This window comes from Saccostrea echinata, unplaced genomic scaffold, assembly GCF_033153115.1.
Source record: "Saccostrea echinata isolate AGI-Se365-2 ecotype Australia unplaced genomic scaffold, CSIRO_AGI_Sech_v1 ptg000033l, whole genome shotgun sequence".
NCBI lineage: Eukaryota > Metazoa > Mollusca > Bivalvia > Ostreida > Ostreidae > Saccostrea > Saccostrea echinata.
The window spans coordinates 28,418,854-28,435,949 of NW_026889782.1; the positions used below are offsets into that span (position 1 = coordinate 28,418,854).

General features: G+C 34.9%; 1 protein-coding gene across 5 annotated transcripts in view; it reads left to right on the forward strand.

Annotated features, from left to right (window-relative positions):
* The first annotated feature begins 273 nt into the window (after positions 1 to 273).
* Positions 274 to 17,096, forward strand: part of LOC133199065 (talin-1-like) — a 74,269-nt gene continuing 57,446 nt past the window's right edge. For 2 of the 5 annotated variants that reach the window (XM_061334951.1, XM_061334952.1), the window contains exons 1-2: positions 274 to 299; positions 8,815 to 8,871. The gene's annotated coding sequence lies outside the window, so the exon portion shown is untranslated. The remainder of the gene's footprint in view (positions 300 to 8,814; positions 8,872 to 17,096) is intronic. The other 3 variants (XM_061334947.1, XM_061334949.1, XM_061334950.1) reach the window with 2 other exon arrangements.

Below are 17,096 nucleotides of genomic sequence, written 5' to 3' on the forward strand. Positions count from 1 at the left end.
TGAATGAGTGCATGTATTACAGTACATGCCTAAATAACAAGAAAGTTTAAGAATATCAAAGTATTTTATACTTCTCCGTTAACTTCATACCTATTACGGTGTTTATATTTTACCAGATTGTCCATAATACCTAACTGTTGAAAAATTAGACTCAAGACTGTCAATAAAAACAAAACGAAAGTACAGTAAATATGCAGGGTTTGTTTATTTCCGGTAGTGACGTCACGAATTCTCCGCCATATTGAGTCAGTATATTGAGGGTGTGCCAAAAACTCATTTGAGAATTTGAACGAATTGAGGTATGTACGGCATAAATTTTACCAATCAGCAACAAAAGTTTCAAAACTTTTTGCCATATGATTCATATTTTTAAAAGAAAATTATAAAATTTTGACGCACAAGCCATTTTCAGACATTCACAACTGCATCGTTTGTCGGATGCTGTGAATGTGAATGCATTATCCCCAATTTGGTATCGAATTGTAAACATGCCTCTAACGCACATGGTATGTTATAAAGGTCCAGAGCACAACTTGTGTAAACTTTTAGAATTCCAATAAATAAGTACATTTAATAAGCGTGGTTAGTATGGAGGTCTTTCGGAAGTATTTTCGCAGACAACACTGTATACAAAGGGAAACAACTCCGTTGCAATTTATCACCCATTGTACATGCTGGATGTCTGTAATCTTACAATGTGTTATTTCTCTGCGAAAAGTGAAATTAAAGTGCAATTCGTATTTAAGTTATGTAAAATAAATAACTTGGGTACACAAGATACATAAATATAATCTGAAACTTATGCAGTATCTGCAGATGATGCTTTATTAATAACTTGCATTAGCCTTTAAAATATATTGCTTTAGACTTTTCACAAATCTGTAAACACTGAAATCTGGAAGAGATTGTGGTGGAACTATTACATGTATTACTTATGTCTATTGGAAAAGGAAATGTTCAGTTCTGTATAGGGATGTTAGTCGTTTGACATTTATTTGTAAGTCATTGGGAACAGGAATGAGCTGCAGAAGCTACAGGGGCTACATACTGTAGATCGCTTAATTTTCACAACACATTATTTTTGCAAGAAAGTCATTTATTGTAAACTTACAAGTGAGACAAAAATTTCATGGATTTCGGTTACTGCTTTGTATAATCTTTAAGAATACAAAAATATATATGGAGAATGAAATTTTCGCAGGTAGTTTGTTTGGCGTAATTACGTTAAAATAAAGTTCTTGCAAATAAAAAGTGATTTACAGTATAAGGAAGACATTATCTGTTCACTTAGTCTAGGACTGGCAAAAGAGAGTATGAAATAAGTGAATATGTGTATTAGTAATTAGTGAGGGATAATCAGTTATGTTCCAATGTATAACATTTTTCACCTGCTGAGGATATTTAAAAGTTAATTATGTAGATTTCTGTTTTTGAAAGCACCTGCAAGGGACAAGAAAATTTAAATTTGGTGTCATTAATTTTTGATTCTCTTATATATGGACACTCTATTATACAAGTATTTTGATTATTTAAAGTACTAAGAATTTCTGAATCAATGGATATTATAAAACCAAAAACCAAACCAACAAAAAGCAAAAAATTTGTGACCTTTATAGATACAGTGAATTCCAATTTTTGATTCCCTAAGAGTTGACAGACTTATAAATGGTGATGGACTTTGCCTCGTACTGATGGTCTCGGTTGAAACTGTCACTGTGGTGCCTTCGTGTCTGTGTCTCTGGTTACTGAGTGCGGTCCGTCATTCATTGGTACAATCTCTATAGGTTATTCTATATATAGTTCCCGTGAAACCATGAGGGTACCATGTTGACGTATGTATCACAATGGGAAAAAAATAAGTTACAAAATGTCCTGTCTACCATTGCACCCCATGGGTCCTAGTTCATTCAGTAGGGAATTATTTTCATGTAGTTTGTTATACTGAAATGAAAAGTTTCACAAAAGCTTATTCATTGAAAGTTGGTTAACAATCATAATAGAATGATCTTCATTTGACCTGAACATTTTATTCCCATATCAGTGTTTTTTCCCTTTATTTCAAAGTAAAGGGTTAGAGATCAATTTTAAGAGGCTAAGGGTTGATGTTTATGAACAAAATTTCTGTGGACCTTACAAGAGTTTTTAAATTTTTGATTTCTAAGCTGCATTTTTATCAGTTGAAGTGGTCAATTTGGTCGGTTGCCAGTTCTTAGGGAAAACACTGCATATACTTTCATCAGGAACCTGCATTATGATCTCCAGATATAGCTGAAACCTCTGTAGTGTGAAATGCCAGCAATTTTAAATGTTGATTTTTTTTTTTCGCTCAGTCGTTACAGCACACATGAAGGGTATAAAATGTATTGTTCCATCGTGTTATCACACTGGTATCATCCGAGGTGGCGGAAATTCCTCACACTTAGATATAAAGCACTACTTTGTGGGAGTCAGAGACCACAAAGAGTTAATTGTTTGATGTTAACTTACTGAAGGCAGAAATGGAAAACAAACAACCCATAATGACCTCTAATCCACTCTGAACTAAAGGACAAGTCTGTTTAACAGGGAGAGAAGGTGCTTCAGTTTATGCTTTATGGTTGTATGTATTAACGTTGTTGATACAGACCTGCCTACCCTTCCGCTTTTGGCGTAATTCTTCCGCTTTTTACCACAAAATTACGCTGTTACGCCACGAAAACTAATTTTACGCTTTTGAAATTTTTCCTAGAAAACTTCTTAATGGAAGGCTAACTTGGGAGTTAAAGTAAAGGCGTTCCTAAATGAAAACAAAAGGTAAATAATACTAATTGATAGAGATTTCCGATTCTTCAGGATATGATCATTTACCATATTAACAACATACGTAATATATCTTGTAGTTATAATATGCCTTTTAAACGGATGGCATGCCAAAGATTAGGAAACTATTGAATGATATGTACAATAAGTAAAGTTAGTTCAATTTTCAATTCAGTGTATTCTTGCATTGCTCTGAACAACATAGAGACAAGTATACGTATGGAAAACAAAAACGACATAGCGCAATAATGTAAAATTTGTATTAACATGGAAATATAACTCTGAATTATGTGATTTGCTAGAAATTAACCAAACGTTCATTAAGCATAGCATGTAAATTTAAATAAGTTTGACATGACTGCATTTAGGATACCAGTTTTACAACACATAGACTTTTTGTCATTTAAATGATTTGAAAAAGAAACATTCATGCTTGTTTTGTTCAATGATGTACAATTACCGGTTTATTTAGACAATATAGTTACATTGTAAAATATAAAACTAGGGAAACATGAAGGATTACGCCTTTACCTCTGAAATTCCACCAAAATGAGCATTGAAATTACACCCCCGCAATGAAAAGGGTAGGCAGGTCTGTTGATATATTTTGTTGTGGAAGTTAACTCGTATATTTTGTTTGAAAATTGCCATGGAAATTGGGGGACATATTAATCCTCTGTCTTTACCCAGAGACATGCAAGACACACACCCCCTCCCCCTCTTCCCTCGCTCATCCATTATGCTGTTGACCAATTGCTTTTATACATATACAACTTTTGTAGAGTGGGAAAGGAATGACTAGATACATTTTGAGAAATGCATTTTTTAAGGTGGTCTGTTGAGTGCAGCTGTTTTCCTAAGGATAAAACAAAAGTAAGCTCCAAAGAAGTGGTGGATTTTCAGGCATTCCTGGTGACAAGGTCATGTGTCTGCATGCCTATCCTACCAATTATTATAGTGAATACAGACAATCAGAGAGGGGGCTTACATCTAATGACAGACACTCACAGTAGATAGAGTTCTGAGGAAACAGCAGGGATTTTAGGTCTTATGTCAGAATAACATTATCATACAGGAAAAATAAACCCAACTCAGGCCTGTTGTTTATTAGTGTACAGCAAGAAGGCCAGTATAAGGGCAATATTCCTTCTGTTGAAAGTTTACAGCAAGAAGGCCAAATATAGCAATATTCCTTGATATCATACAAGAAGAAACCAACATGATAATGGCGTTAAAGTTATAGAGCAACACATGTCAACACAATGTGAACACATTGGGGAAATCCCATTCATCTTGTAGTCTAGAGAAAAAGGCTTAAACAAGAGTACAACCTGTTAGTGAGATAGTGCAAATAGGTTATCAAAAGGGCAATATTGAAGAAGGCCAAAATGGAGGCAATAATTGTTAATGAGATATACTATAAGGTGATCACAAGGCAATATCTGTTCATGCTTTTGAAGAAGAAGGCCAATATGGAGGCAATGATTGTTGTTGAGATTAGCAAGGAGTTCTACACACATTTGGGAATTCTTTATGATGTAGAGAAAAAGGTAAGGGTGCAACGATAAACCGTTTGACGGTATATCGCGGTATATTTTTCCACGGTTCAATTCACGATACGCTAAACTGATATCGCGGTTTGGTTCAATCGGTCCAGGATTATCCGTTTTGTCCGTTTTATTTCCTTTTTTACTATTTCAAAATGGCTTCCGCGCAAAACGTGATGTCACCGATAACGCATTTACGGCAGTTAAACTCATCTCCAGCATCTTACAGACCTCAGATTTAACACGGAGAAGGAGTTAATGTGATTATAAGTTATAGGTGTTAAGACAAATGATAAACCCTTTAGATCTAAACATATTCTTCGGTAATACACGATATTTCATCACGGTGTGTATTTCGATGAAAATTCGCTGTCTTGTTGACTAAAACATAACACGAGAAATATGACAACTGGTTTTCTACGTAAATAAAAGGAATAAAAGAATGAATGTCTTCCTTTTTCATTCCAATTTAAAAGGAAGATTATTAGGAAAGGTCCCCCTAGTTCCCTGTAAATGGTCATTATTGGTTTAGAATGTTGTCACAACTCAAAGATCTACCTAACAATCCAATTCAAGTTAACAAAATGTTATTTTAATTATTATTAGAAAATATGAACATTTTGTATAACCCTGTCAAGTTAAAAAAAATATGATGACAAACTTGAAAGACTTTTTAACCTTGTCATGTATCGTGATACGTATCGTATCGTGAACTGAATACCGTGATACGTATCGTATCGTGAGGTTAGTGTATTGTTGCACCCCTAGAAAAAGGTCAATCAAAAAGGGGGGGGCAAAACCAGTTGACTTAAGGGTAAACACAAAGGTAATAGCTGTTAGTGGTGAAGAAAATAAGGCATAAAAAGTATGATGAATATATAACTGTAACAAGAGAGGAGAAGATGTATGGCTGGACCTGGACCCCTGCATCACTAGTCAGGTGCTCCACCCGCTGAGCTACCCAGGCCGATATCTACGGCCCAAACCATTACATAATCATGATAACATTATGTCCAAAGAAGGAAAAAAGAAAAACATACTTAAAATATCAGAATATTAAAAGTGCATTTGATGCTGTTGTATCTGGGCAAATTCATGTATTTGGATGGACAATTTAAAATAAGCATAACTGTTGATATTTATATCGTGTTCCGTTTAAAGGAAAAAAAACTTAAACAATAAAACTTATTACATTGTAGGTCAGGATGTAAAAATATTTTTTAGTCCAAGGAAAGGAGTACCTGGTATGTGTTATAAATTCAGGAAATAAATAAACCAAGTCAGGGACGTTTTTGTATCGATTAATGGTGTAATTTTTGTGTTGTCAGTGGTGGATATAGAATTTGAAATGAGAAACTTGTGTAAGGAAACATATATAAGATATTACAAATCACAATTTATTGCTGAAGATTGTTTTGTTCTCTCTCCCAAATTATGAAAATTAAAATATTGGTCCAGAATTTCGACAAAGTCAGATGTATGTACAGCTGAACTTAGGTATCTCAAACACTGATATCTCGTATACTAAGGGTGCAACGATAAACCGTTTGACGGTATATCGCGGTATATTTTTCCTCGGTTCAATTCCCGATACGCTAAACTGATATCGCGGTTCGGTTCAATCGGTCCAGAATTATCCGTTTTGACCATTTTATTTCCTTCTTTACTATTTCAAAATGGCTTCCGTGCAAAACGTGAGGTCGCCGATAACGCATTTACATCATTTAAACTTATCTCCAGCATCTTACAGACCTCAGATTTAACACGGAGAAGGACTTGATGTGATTATAAGTTAAAGATGTTAAGACAAATGATAAACCCTTTAGATCTAAACGTATTCTTTGGTAATACACAATATTCCATCGCGTGTGTATTTTGATGAAAATTTGATGAAAATTCGCTGTCTTGTTGACTAAAACGTATTAACACGAGAAATATGACAATTGGGTTTTTTTACGTTAATTAAAGGAATAAAAGAATGAATGTCTTCCTTTTTCATTCCATTTTAAAATGGAGATTATTAGGAAAGGTCCCCGTGGTTCCCTGTAAATGTTCATCATTGGTTTAGAATGTTGTCACAACTCAAAAGATCTACATAACAATCCAATTCAAGTTAACAAAAAGTTTTAATTATTACTTTTAAAAAATACAAACATTTTGTATAACCCTGTCAAGTTTTAAAAAAAATATGATGACAAACTTGAAAGACTTTTTAACCTTGTCATGTATCGTGATACGTATCGTATCGTGAACTGAATACCGTGATATGTATCATATCGTGAGGTTAGTGTATCGTTGCACCCCTATCGTATACCATGGATATGTCTAAGTGATTTGGAAGTCCCAACCCCTTATTCTTTAAGTATTTTACCCTGGATATCTTGAACCCTTGAATATCTCAGTTTTTCTTGGTCCCATTGAGTTCAAGATAACAAGGTTTGACTGTATATACTTTTTACATTGCCCTATATTCTTCAAGAATTTTCCATTTTAAAGCTCAGACATTTTTTATCAATAAAACTTTTTATATGTAAAAGAAAAAACAGAGCTTCTTATTTTAATTCCCAGTCTTTAGGAGGTAGATACTAGTTGTATAGAGGTGGGTATGGTATTGATCCTATTTGGGATTGAGGTAGATACTAGTTGTGTAGAGGTGGGTATGTTATTGATTCTGTTTGAGATTGAGGTAGATACTAGTTGTATAGAGGTGGGTATGTTATTGATTCTGTTTGAGATTGAGGTAGATACTAGTTGTATAGAGGTGGGTATGGTATTGATTCTGTTTGAGATTGAGGTAGATACTAATTGTGTAGAGGTGGGTATGTTATTGATTCTGTTTGAGATTGAGGTAGATACTAGTTGTATAGAGGTGGGTATGGTATTGATTCTGTTTGAGATTGAGGTAGATACTAATTGTGTAGAGGTGGGTATGTTATTGATTCTGTTTGAGATTGAGGTAGATACTAGTTGTATAGAGGTGGGTATGGTATTGATTCTGTTTGGGATTGAGGTAGATACTAGTTGTATAGAGGTGGGTATGGTATTGATCCTGTTTAGGATTGAGGTAGATGCTAGTTGTATAGAGGTGGGTATGGTATTGATCCTGTTTGGGATTGAGGTAGATACTAGTTGTATAGAGGTGGGTATGGTATTGATCCTGTTTGGGATTGAGGTAGTTGTATTGAGGTGGGTATGGTATTGATCCTGTATGGAGCTATGCTAACAACCCTAACCACGGCCCCAATAACACAACCTCATTTACATCTCTATATACAGCTCATGTCATTTTTCAAATTGACTTATGAAAAATTCATAGCAGAGCAGATTTAGGTCGTTCTTCCTCAGTAAAATGTTCCCCCTAGGTCTTAAGCCCAGCTATAAGCTCAGAAGGCATCCCATGTATAAAATTGACTGCCCTCGTAAAGTTTATACCAGTATATCTGATTACGTGCTAATGCATTCTGATATGGCTGTATGTCCCGTACTCTGTCTGTAGGTTTTTTTATATGATCCATTATGGCTATAATTTATGAGGTGGACACTGATATAAACTAAGATAAATATGATTTGTGGAATTTTGATGGCTTTATAGTATAGGAAAATGAGAATAAAAAAAAGAGACAAAGACCTTCAGACCAAGCAATAATGTTTTTATAGATGTTGGGTTATTACAGAAAGATTAATTCAGGTCTAAGAATTTCTCTATTTAGGGAAGCATGCTAAGACTTTTTTTGGGAGGTACAGTTCTTGTTGGCAGTCTTTAATGCAGTGGATTTCTGCAGAATTTCCTGTAATAATGAGTTAATAAGAGAGGTCTGGATTGACATGAAAATGTCACCTTAAATAACCTGTCTGACATTTAACACCTGATACAATACACACTTAACACCTGGTCTGTGTTTACCTGTCAGCTGATTACAGGTATTCAATACACAGGTGAGTGTTAGATAGGTTAGACAGGGCTAACTGACCAGTAGCCAAACAGGCTATGGATATAAATAGATAGATCATGGCTGATCGGTCACCTGGAGGATTATCTATGTGGAGTCAGTGAAGCGTTAAATGACTATAGATAAGGCTTGATTGGATTAGGGGAAGACCAATTAACTTTGTCTGACCAATGTCAATAAGGGAAAGTATCAAAAGTAAAAAATGTAACAGAAGAGTTCTTGTGGACAGACTAAATTTAAATTCATTTCCAAATTAGTTGTGAAAGTGTTAACTACAACACACAACTGTATATAATTATGTACATAGAGCAGAAAAGATACTGTTCATTTACATGTACTTATTATCTAAATTACACCGGAGCTGAGTACAGACACTAAGTATATATGTATTAAAATATTGAAGATTTCTCATACATTTCAGCTAGATCTGCCCTTTACAAGCTATGTAAAAGGTAAATGGCTATGTACATTCAGGAAATGATATATGGTTTTTCTAACATGACTTGTAAATTTTGTAGGCTGGCTCCATGAATGATAAAGGGAAAACTGAGTAACTAAAAAAGACCATGTAACAGGTGAGTGGGGAAAAAAAAACATCCACTGGCATTTTCTTTAGAGAAATCTGAGTTGCAAGGCTAGGCATTCGCCCAATATGCCTATGCCCCAGGGTTCCACTTCGTTTTCCAAGAATAGAGCAGGGCTCTCAATTCTCTATAATTAGGACCATTGAACGGCCCCGTTTCCAGTGGAAAAAAAAGGTACCTTTTTCCCAAAAGAAAGGTGTAAAATTCCCAATTTTCTGTAGCAAAATATTTAAAAAAAAAAATCAAATTCAATGAAACTTGATCACCAAAAAACAAACACTTACAGGTGAAAGTGAAACAAATAGGTTCTATGTACGACTGTATTAATTAGTTCACATCATATATATTTGTAAACTGGTTTGAGGAACCAGGTTATTGTTATTACGGACTTAGGTAACAATGAGCCGTAATGCAAAGTATTATGTCTGACTCATTAAAATTGACAAGAAAACATCATCTAGGTGCCATAAAATAGACATTTTATTTAAACAACAGTAAGTTGTGCCTAGCACCAAGTGCGCCAGTCAGTTTCATACCTAATCTGAAAACCGCGATAACCATGTGATCGAAGAAATTTGGAAGGATGTGACTAGCGACTGTCTCTTAGAAAGACAAATAACTACAATTTCAACACTCAGAGTTAGTAATAAACAAAGCCAATGTACCTCCATGAATATCCTATCCATATTTGTTTTGTTTAACAGTTTATTCTAAACCAGAATTGATGTCAAACTGCTAGAAAAGCAAAATTTGAGGGTTTTTTTTATGAATGTTGGATTTTCTAATTTTCCCAAAATGATGGTAATTTCCTAATTTGAATGGCCCGGTTCCCAGTCCCAAAAAGTGGTGTGAGAGCCCTGTAGAGGGAGAAGGGTAGAGAGTATCCTCACAGCATCAGGGGTTCTTAGTCCATGTGGTCGAGGGACCCTTGACAAACTTCATTTGTATTTGTACAGGCTTGTTTTTGTCATCGAGAAGCACCAGTCAAATTGGAGCTTTCATAAGCATGTTTCAGGTTGTTTGTCACCGAAAGGCTTATAATATTAATAATGATTTTAGTCAAGAAAGAAGAAAAACAGTCAAGATCTGTAGCTTCCCAAATTGCTGCAGCCACAAATGAAGTTTGTCGGGTCTCTCGACCATGTGTGGACTCAGGGCCCTTGATGATGTAGGGATGGAGAGAGAATATCAATTGGTCATTTCAGATTGATTCAGCAATTGAGCATAACACTAATCTTACCGTTATATCGTATGATATAATTTATGCATGGAGTGGTCCATAGGTTTATGATGTAACATAAACATTAGACAGTATGTAACATAAAGGATATAACATAGAATAACCAGTGAACCAGTGAAGTAGGACAGGATGGTCAAGAGTAATCTAGTATCTGAAGTATGTCCAGTCCAGAATGGTAATATTCCCTCCCCTCCCCCCCCCCCCCCACCTTTCATAAGATCATACAGCTGGCGTCCAGTCTAGACAAGATTTGTTTTGTTGTGTCGTCGCCCCCCCCCCCCCCCCCCCCATCAGATCAATGCTAAAGATATTCAACTGACACACTCTGGTCAGTTTTGTAGAGATATTCAGCTGAAACTCTGTCCAGTTTTGTGTGTTAAGGTGTTCGCCTGAGTGAATATTGACTGGGGTTCCGGAGTGGAGGAAGTGACCTGATTAACAAGGGAAGATAAATCTGTGTTATTGATCTCTATGACAAATTGTGGTTACTCATGTACTGTAATATACTGTTTGTAACTCAATTAGATCCATTGAAATTTATTACATATTAATAAAAGATCTGATTCAGAATTGATATTTTCTGGAGGAAACTCAGCCTCTGAAATGACAGTGTCCATACATCACTGAATACTTGAATCATTTTCAGAGTTCCTCACTGTCGGGGATGTCCCTTCATGATTTTCAGCTCCTGTCTTTAATTCAGAGATAAAACATAAGATGTTTCTTCATTTAGAATTGACCTCTATCAATGCTGCATGCTTTTCCCTAGCATTTTTAACTGTAAGGTACCACCACTGTGTTTTATGGAAATCGATCTTTTTGACATTGAGTTCTAAAGTGTACACTGTGAGTAAGCACCACAAATTTCATAAATAAAATCTACAGATTGTGCATTCCTTGTGTTATTGTCTCTGAGCCAATAATTAATTAATTAAACACTCCAGGTCTCTGTAAATCTCCCCCCTCTCTACATATGTCTCCCTGACTCAGAGTGGAAGGAGCTGGCTTCATTAATCTTCTCCTTTACAGTGGCTGCTTTAATTATACGCCTGACTTACAAATCTTTCATGTGTGTTCTTGTGCCTTGTGTATGCAGACTGCAGCATTACCCATAGCTAGTCATAGTTGGAAAGATTTCAGTTCCCCTGGACCAATTAAAAAGTATATCATTGAGGGAGTTGGCAAGATTTCATTACCCTGGACCAGGACTATTTCCCTCAGCTTTACCTCAGGAAATAGTCCTGGTGTCCGGGAACTGGAATCTTGCTAATTTAACTCCCTCAGTGATATACTTTTAACTGTATTCTTTGATGGACATCTGCTGATCATTTGAAATTTAGCTGCAAATGTCCATCTGCAAAATCCTAAACATAGTTAAGAAAGAGATTTTGTAGTTTTTCTTAAGTCTGTAATATCTAATATAAATAGATTTTTATAACATGACATCTGATGTATTGAGATCCTGACCCTATGAATGTCTTGTAAAATGTATCTCTCATTAACAGTTTGTACAAACTCTGTCTTCTGGGGGATACTTGCTTCTGCTGGTTAAGATTGGACAAGGGTTAAGTGAACCTACTTATTTCTTCATGTAAAACTTCTTATTTACCAAGTAAGGGATCTGGTGTGAAGTGTGGTAATTGTTGCTAATGTAGAAAAAAATTCCATACATACTTTGTCCGTTCAACGATTTCCGTGAAACCTTTCCCCCTCTACTTAGATCACTTAAAGCCACAAACTATTATTTTAAAATTCTTAACAGAATCAGAAAATTCTGCATTGAAAATTGTAATGTAAAAATCTTCACAGCAATAAAGGTCACAAGTGAAATTCTTTGTGGATATATGAAGTTATATTTTTGGGGGTTATGAGATGACCCCCTTTTCTCTCGATAAACAGGAACTAGATTCAGGAAGTGATTGATTCAGGGTTAATATTTCTTTAGTTACAACAAGGGCAAAGTTTGTGTTGTTAACAAAGTGAAAGTGAAACAACAGACTGGATAGACAGATTGACAAACGAACAAAGACAGGAACAACTTGTAATTGTTTTTTTACCGGGATTTATAACGTAATTTACACAGAAGCCAGGAAGGTGATAAAACAAATACGTGGAACTGGAAGCCGAGGTCTGATTCATTGTGATGTGATTCAGAATTTTTTTCTTGTTTGTATGGAACGTATCACTATGTTGTGTTTAAGTACATCCATAATCACAGTACTCCATAGGCAGTTTTGAATAGGTAAGGACTTGTAATTTGTGGTATAGTGTTTTAAAAGATTGCATGAAAGTATTGTGGGTGCAAAGAATTACTCTCTGGCTGAATAATGCAATTCCTTGTAATAGAGGGAAGTAGTGAGAGGAAGGGCAATAAACTGTGTTAAAGAATTAGGGTATATACATGTAAGAGAGAGAGAGAGAGAGAGAGAGAGGGAGGAGAAAGAGAAGTTTATCCATGATTGGTATGGGACACTCTTGAATGGTGAGAGAGAGAGAGAGAGAATTGGAAGAGTTTATCTGTGTGTGTTGTGGGAAGTTCTGTAATGGAGAGAGAGAAGGGAGAGAGAGAATAAATCCTTGATTGGTGTGGGAAGTTTTGAATGGATCCATTTCAGCTTGTCTGCATTAATTAAGTTGCCATGCTGATGAAGTGTATAGGGGCTTATTGTTTCAGCAGGCCCAGTAACAGACATAAACTGTTATGTGTAATGCACTCTGACAACTATTATACCAGAAAAGAAAACAGGCATTGAGATTGAAAGGTATATCCCTCCTTAGGAGTGGATCCAAGTTTTATTTAATGTGCAAATTTGTGCATTTAAACCATTCTTTTAGAAAAAAAATTGCATTGCCTCAGAAAACTTAAAATGTCTGTTTGCATTAAGTTAATTGAAAAAAAAAGATCTCAAAAGTTGATAAAAATCTCTGCAGCATGTTTAAAAGGTCGTGACCTCACCCACCTCTTTTGTATTCCAAACAGAAAGTACAGATTTCCATGTGTTAAAATAGTAGAATATCCCTAAATCAATACAGCCATTCATTAAGTGAAAATGAAAGTAAAGGTGAGTAAGTAGGGGATTTCCATGTAAAGAGACGCAGGTAAGAGGTTGGAATAATTAGAACATGTATCTCCTAAAAGCTATTTTACTTTCATACACATTAGACAACATATCTAATATGTAAAGATTTTTCTTCAACACGACAAGTATTTCATGCCAGGGGTTAATATCTATTGCATGCAGGTTTTCCTCCATAATAAGATATGGAGAAAATTCCCAAATGACGAGCAGATAGTATTTTTCTGTGCTTGTTATTATATATACCACTGTACAGTTGTGAATAGAGGATAAGTATACAATCTGTATGTGTTTATTCTGCAGTAAAACATTACATCATCAAATTGTGTAAATTTTGCAACTTTTTTCGATTTTAATTTTGCCAATTGAATGGAAACAGGACCTGATCTGTACTTTAAAAGGCCAATTAAGCTCTGCATGCTATAGATTTGGATTTCGTTGACTGCATTAATCATGTTAAAAATGAATTCATTACGTTGGTTTCCTTCTTCTTATTAATTTGAGGGGGGGGGGGGCATTTTGATTGAACTGATATGTATACATCAGACTTGCGGAGTAATATGTTTTAAAACATATGTTAGCATATGTATATTTCATAACTTATAAGATATATCACACCATGTGTACACTGTTTATCTTATCTTGTCTAACATGATGTAGAATGAAGCCCAGCTTAAGGCTCTATGTGTATCTGGTAGTAAAATGTGTATTATAAAGATAAGAGTCGTTTTAAGATATTAGGTGTAATAAAACATAATGTTTAGATAATTGATGAACATACTATATAAATCTTGAGAAGGGGAGGTCAGGTCATTGAGAAGGAACATACCATAAAATTTTCAAGGGGTGATCAGGGCCATCATTGTGGAATCTGAATATGCATCTGACAAGGACATATACTGCAAGGGTACATGTATGCTATTATTCAATAGCAGTCATATGTTATGCAATATAATTATGATATACAACTAAAAGGACACATGAATATTCAAGTTCATCTTAAGGTCACCTGGGGGCCTTCAGAAGGGGCATTATGTGAGACCTTTTGGATACAAAACTGAACAGCTGACTGACTTTTCAATAACACAGTAAACATCTCAGTTTTGGAGTTAGCAATATGTGCAGTATCGTTCTTCATAAACAAATTGATAGATTGCATCACACTGCAAAAATAAGGCTAGGTTTAAACTGAAGGACAAAATATGAACATGATGTTATATGGTATTATAGGGAGATGTCTTATTAGTGAGCTCTTACATAACTACTGTATCTGCCACACAAGGACAGTTTATGGACTACATTACAACCTTTCATAATACCTTGAGGACATATACCGCTATATATATACTATAGTATATTGAGCTAATGCTTTACTGCAGTGCAAAGTTCAGTTTTACAAAATGACTGAGGACGAAGACCAAAATTTAATTTTGCAATTTTAACTTTCCTCTTAACATTTGAAACTGTTGTTTATCTTTTTAAAAAAGAATTTTGAAAGCTTTTGTAATTTTTAATAGTATAAAATTAATGTTACAGGATTTTACTTTAGCTATAGTAAACAGGGTGACGTCCTGATTACAGTACATGCTTAGAGATACTTGGACGATTGTGACGTCCTGATTACAGTACATGCTTAGAGATACTTGGACGATTTTGCTCATCTGTTCTGTTGCTGATAAATCTGAGAACAAAGACAGAAAATGTCACAGAAAAACAATCTTCTGATTGCTTATTATAGTTCTAGGTGTCAGTGATAGAAAACTCTGTAAAAGCAGGGTGGCATTGAAGGTAAAACTTTATATGGCTGCAACTTAACATGCACAAACACTGCCGTTATAATAGCCTATATACATGAACATAGACTTTAACCTTGTCATTAACTACATTATTTACCATGTAAATTACACATAATGGCTCAACTTATATCAGACAATTACTGAAATATAATGAGAAGTAAAATCTAGCAGCAAAATGCAGAAGAAGCAGTTTTTGCCATAATTGTTGCCTGGCTTCAGTCCTGGAAATGTCACAGCGAGGGTTGACATTTGGAGGATGGCGAGGAGCCACCAGTCCCTGGGAACCTCGTACACATTGGAAGTTATAATAGAATCATAGAATCATTTTATGGCCACATTGAAAGTGGTATATCTTTATTATCATAAATAAAATATCTCTCTTAGTCTCTCTATGGGACACTACTGAAAGAAGCTTGTTAGCTTAATGTATGGGTCCTCTATTGTCTCTCTTTTTCTTATGTTGCTGTTTTATGCATAGGCATGATAAGATAAAGATATTTCTATTATAAAGAGAATTTGTGTGCACAGTCACTATATATGCAAAGCTGCCAACCCTTACAATTTTGGTGTGAGGCTTATGGTTTGACTTCTAATATACACCCATAGAGATTTCTCTATTTATCCTAAAAGTTTGATTTGTGTTTTTTCTTAGTCAAAAGTTTGCAATACCAAAATTTTCATAGCTGTCCACATTCAGTTTTTCGTATTGCAATTTGTCAGTTTCTAAATCATTTTCAAAATGTAGAAAATGTACAGCTGCCAGGGTGGCTCCTTGACTCCCTCCCTAGGATTTTCCATTCTGTTGGCAGCTCTGATAGTGTTATAGATTGATTCAATTGGGGGGGATAAAAGGATGAAGGTGTTGGTGAAAATGACCAAATTTCTACTTATGCTGTATGAAAACGAAAGGAAAAAGAGAATTAAAAGTTATGTTTGTTTTAAGCTTAATAGATTTAAAGCGTAATGTATAGCAAGATACTACTTAATAGTAAAAATTTACATGAAGACAACAGTTTTGAGTTAAGTGGTAGATTATTCATATTCCATAAAAACAGACACCACAACACTGGAGGAGCTCCTTTACGTAGAATTACATGTAAGCGCAGTAAGTGGACAGTTTCTACAGCGTTTGTAATGACCACTTACTGTTGAAGTGTTCTCTCTGGTTTTATCCCTTGCTGGAACAAGGAAGTCCTCTGGATTTAAGGACTCCCTGCCTGTTTAAGTCACATGATTTCACTCCGAGTCTCCTTAGTATATAAATAATGTTTGCATGCAACAAAAGCTGATACAGTTTTGTACCAGACTTGTGAATTTCTGCCCATTAAGGCCTGATTTCCCTTATATTCCTAATATCTATATTTGTCTTGATTTACAGTATTATCGTACTATAAATAAAACTATGATTAAATTTACATTACATAATCAAAATAAGTATTTTTTTTATCAACTTCTAAGTATTTTAGATAATTTAAAAAAAAATCGAAACTTTCCAATAAATAGATCAGAATATTCTCTTTTAAAAAGATGTGTTCATCTGTTTGCTTGGAGTTCATCAACCTGAAATTGAAAAAAAATTAAACAATTAAGAACAAGTACATTTGGGATTTAGACCTTATATAAGCATCTGAAATGTAGTGTATCGGAGAACTTGGTCAATTACTTGCCATTATCTGATTCAGAAAGATAGACTTAACCAAGTAAGTGGATAAAAACTGGTGTAATAAATTCACATTTACTCAGTAGTTTGTTTACGTGGCGTGATGGTGACTATACATACGCAGCAGTCACTCATTACAGATAAATTTTTTTTGTGTAGCTATGGCTTTGATCTCCTGAGACAGAAAAAAATAAAAAAAAATAAAGAGGATAGGAAACCTTAATTATACACCAAGGTCCCAGCTTCTAATAACTAATGTAAAGGGCAAAGGTCCCAGCTTCTAATAACTAATGTAAAGGGCAAAGGTCCCAGCTTCTAATAACTAACAACATGTACAGGACAGTTTTTAGACTGGTATCATATACCAAGGTCCCAGCTTCTAACTACTAATAAGAAATGTAAAGGACAAAGTCTGGTATCTTACATAAACCTGTGGTTTAATT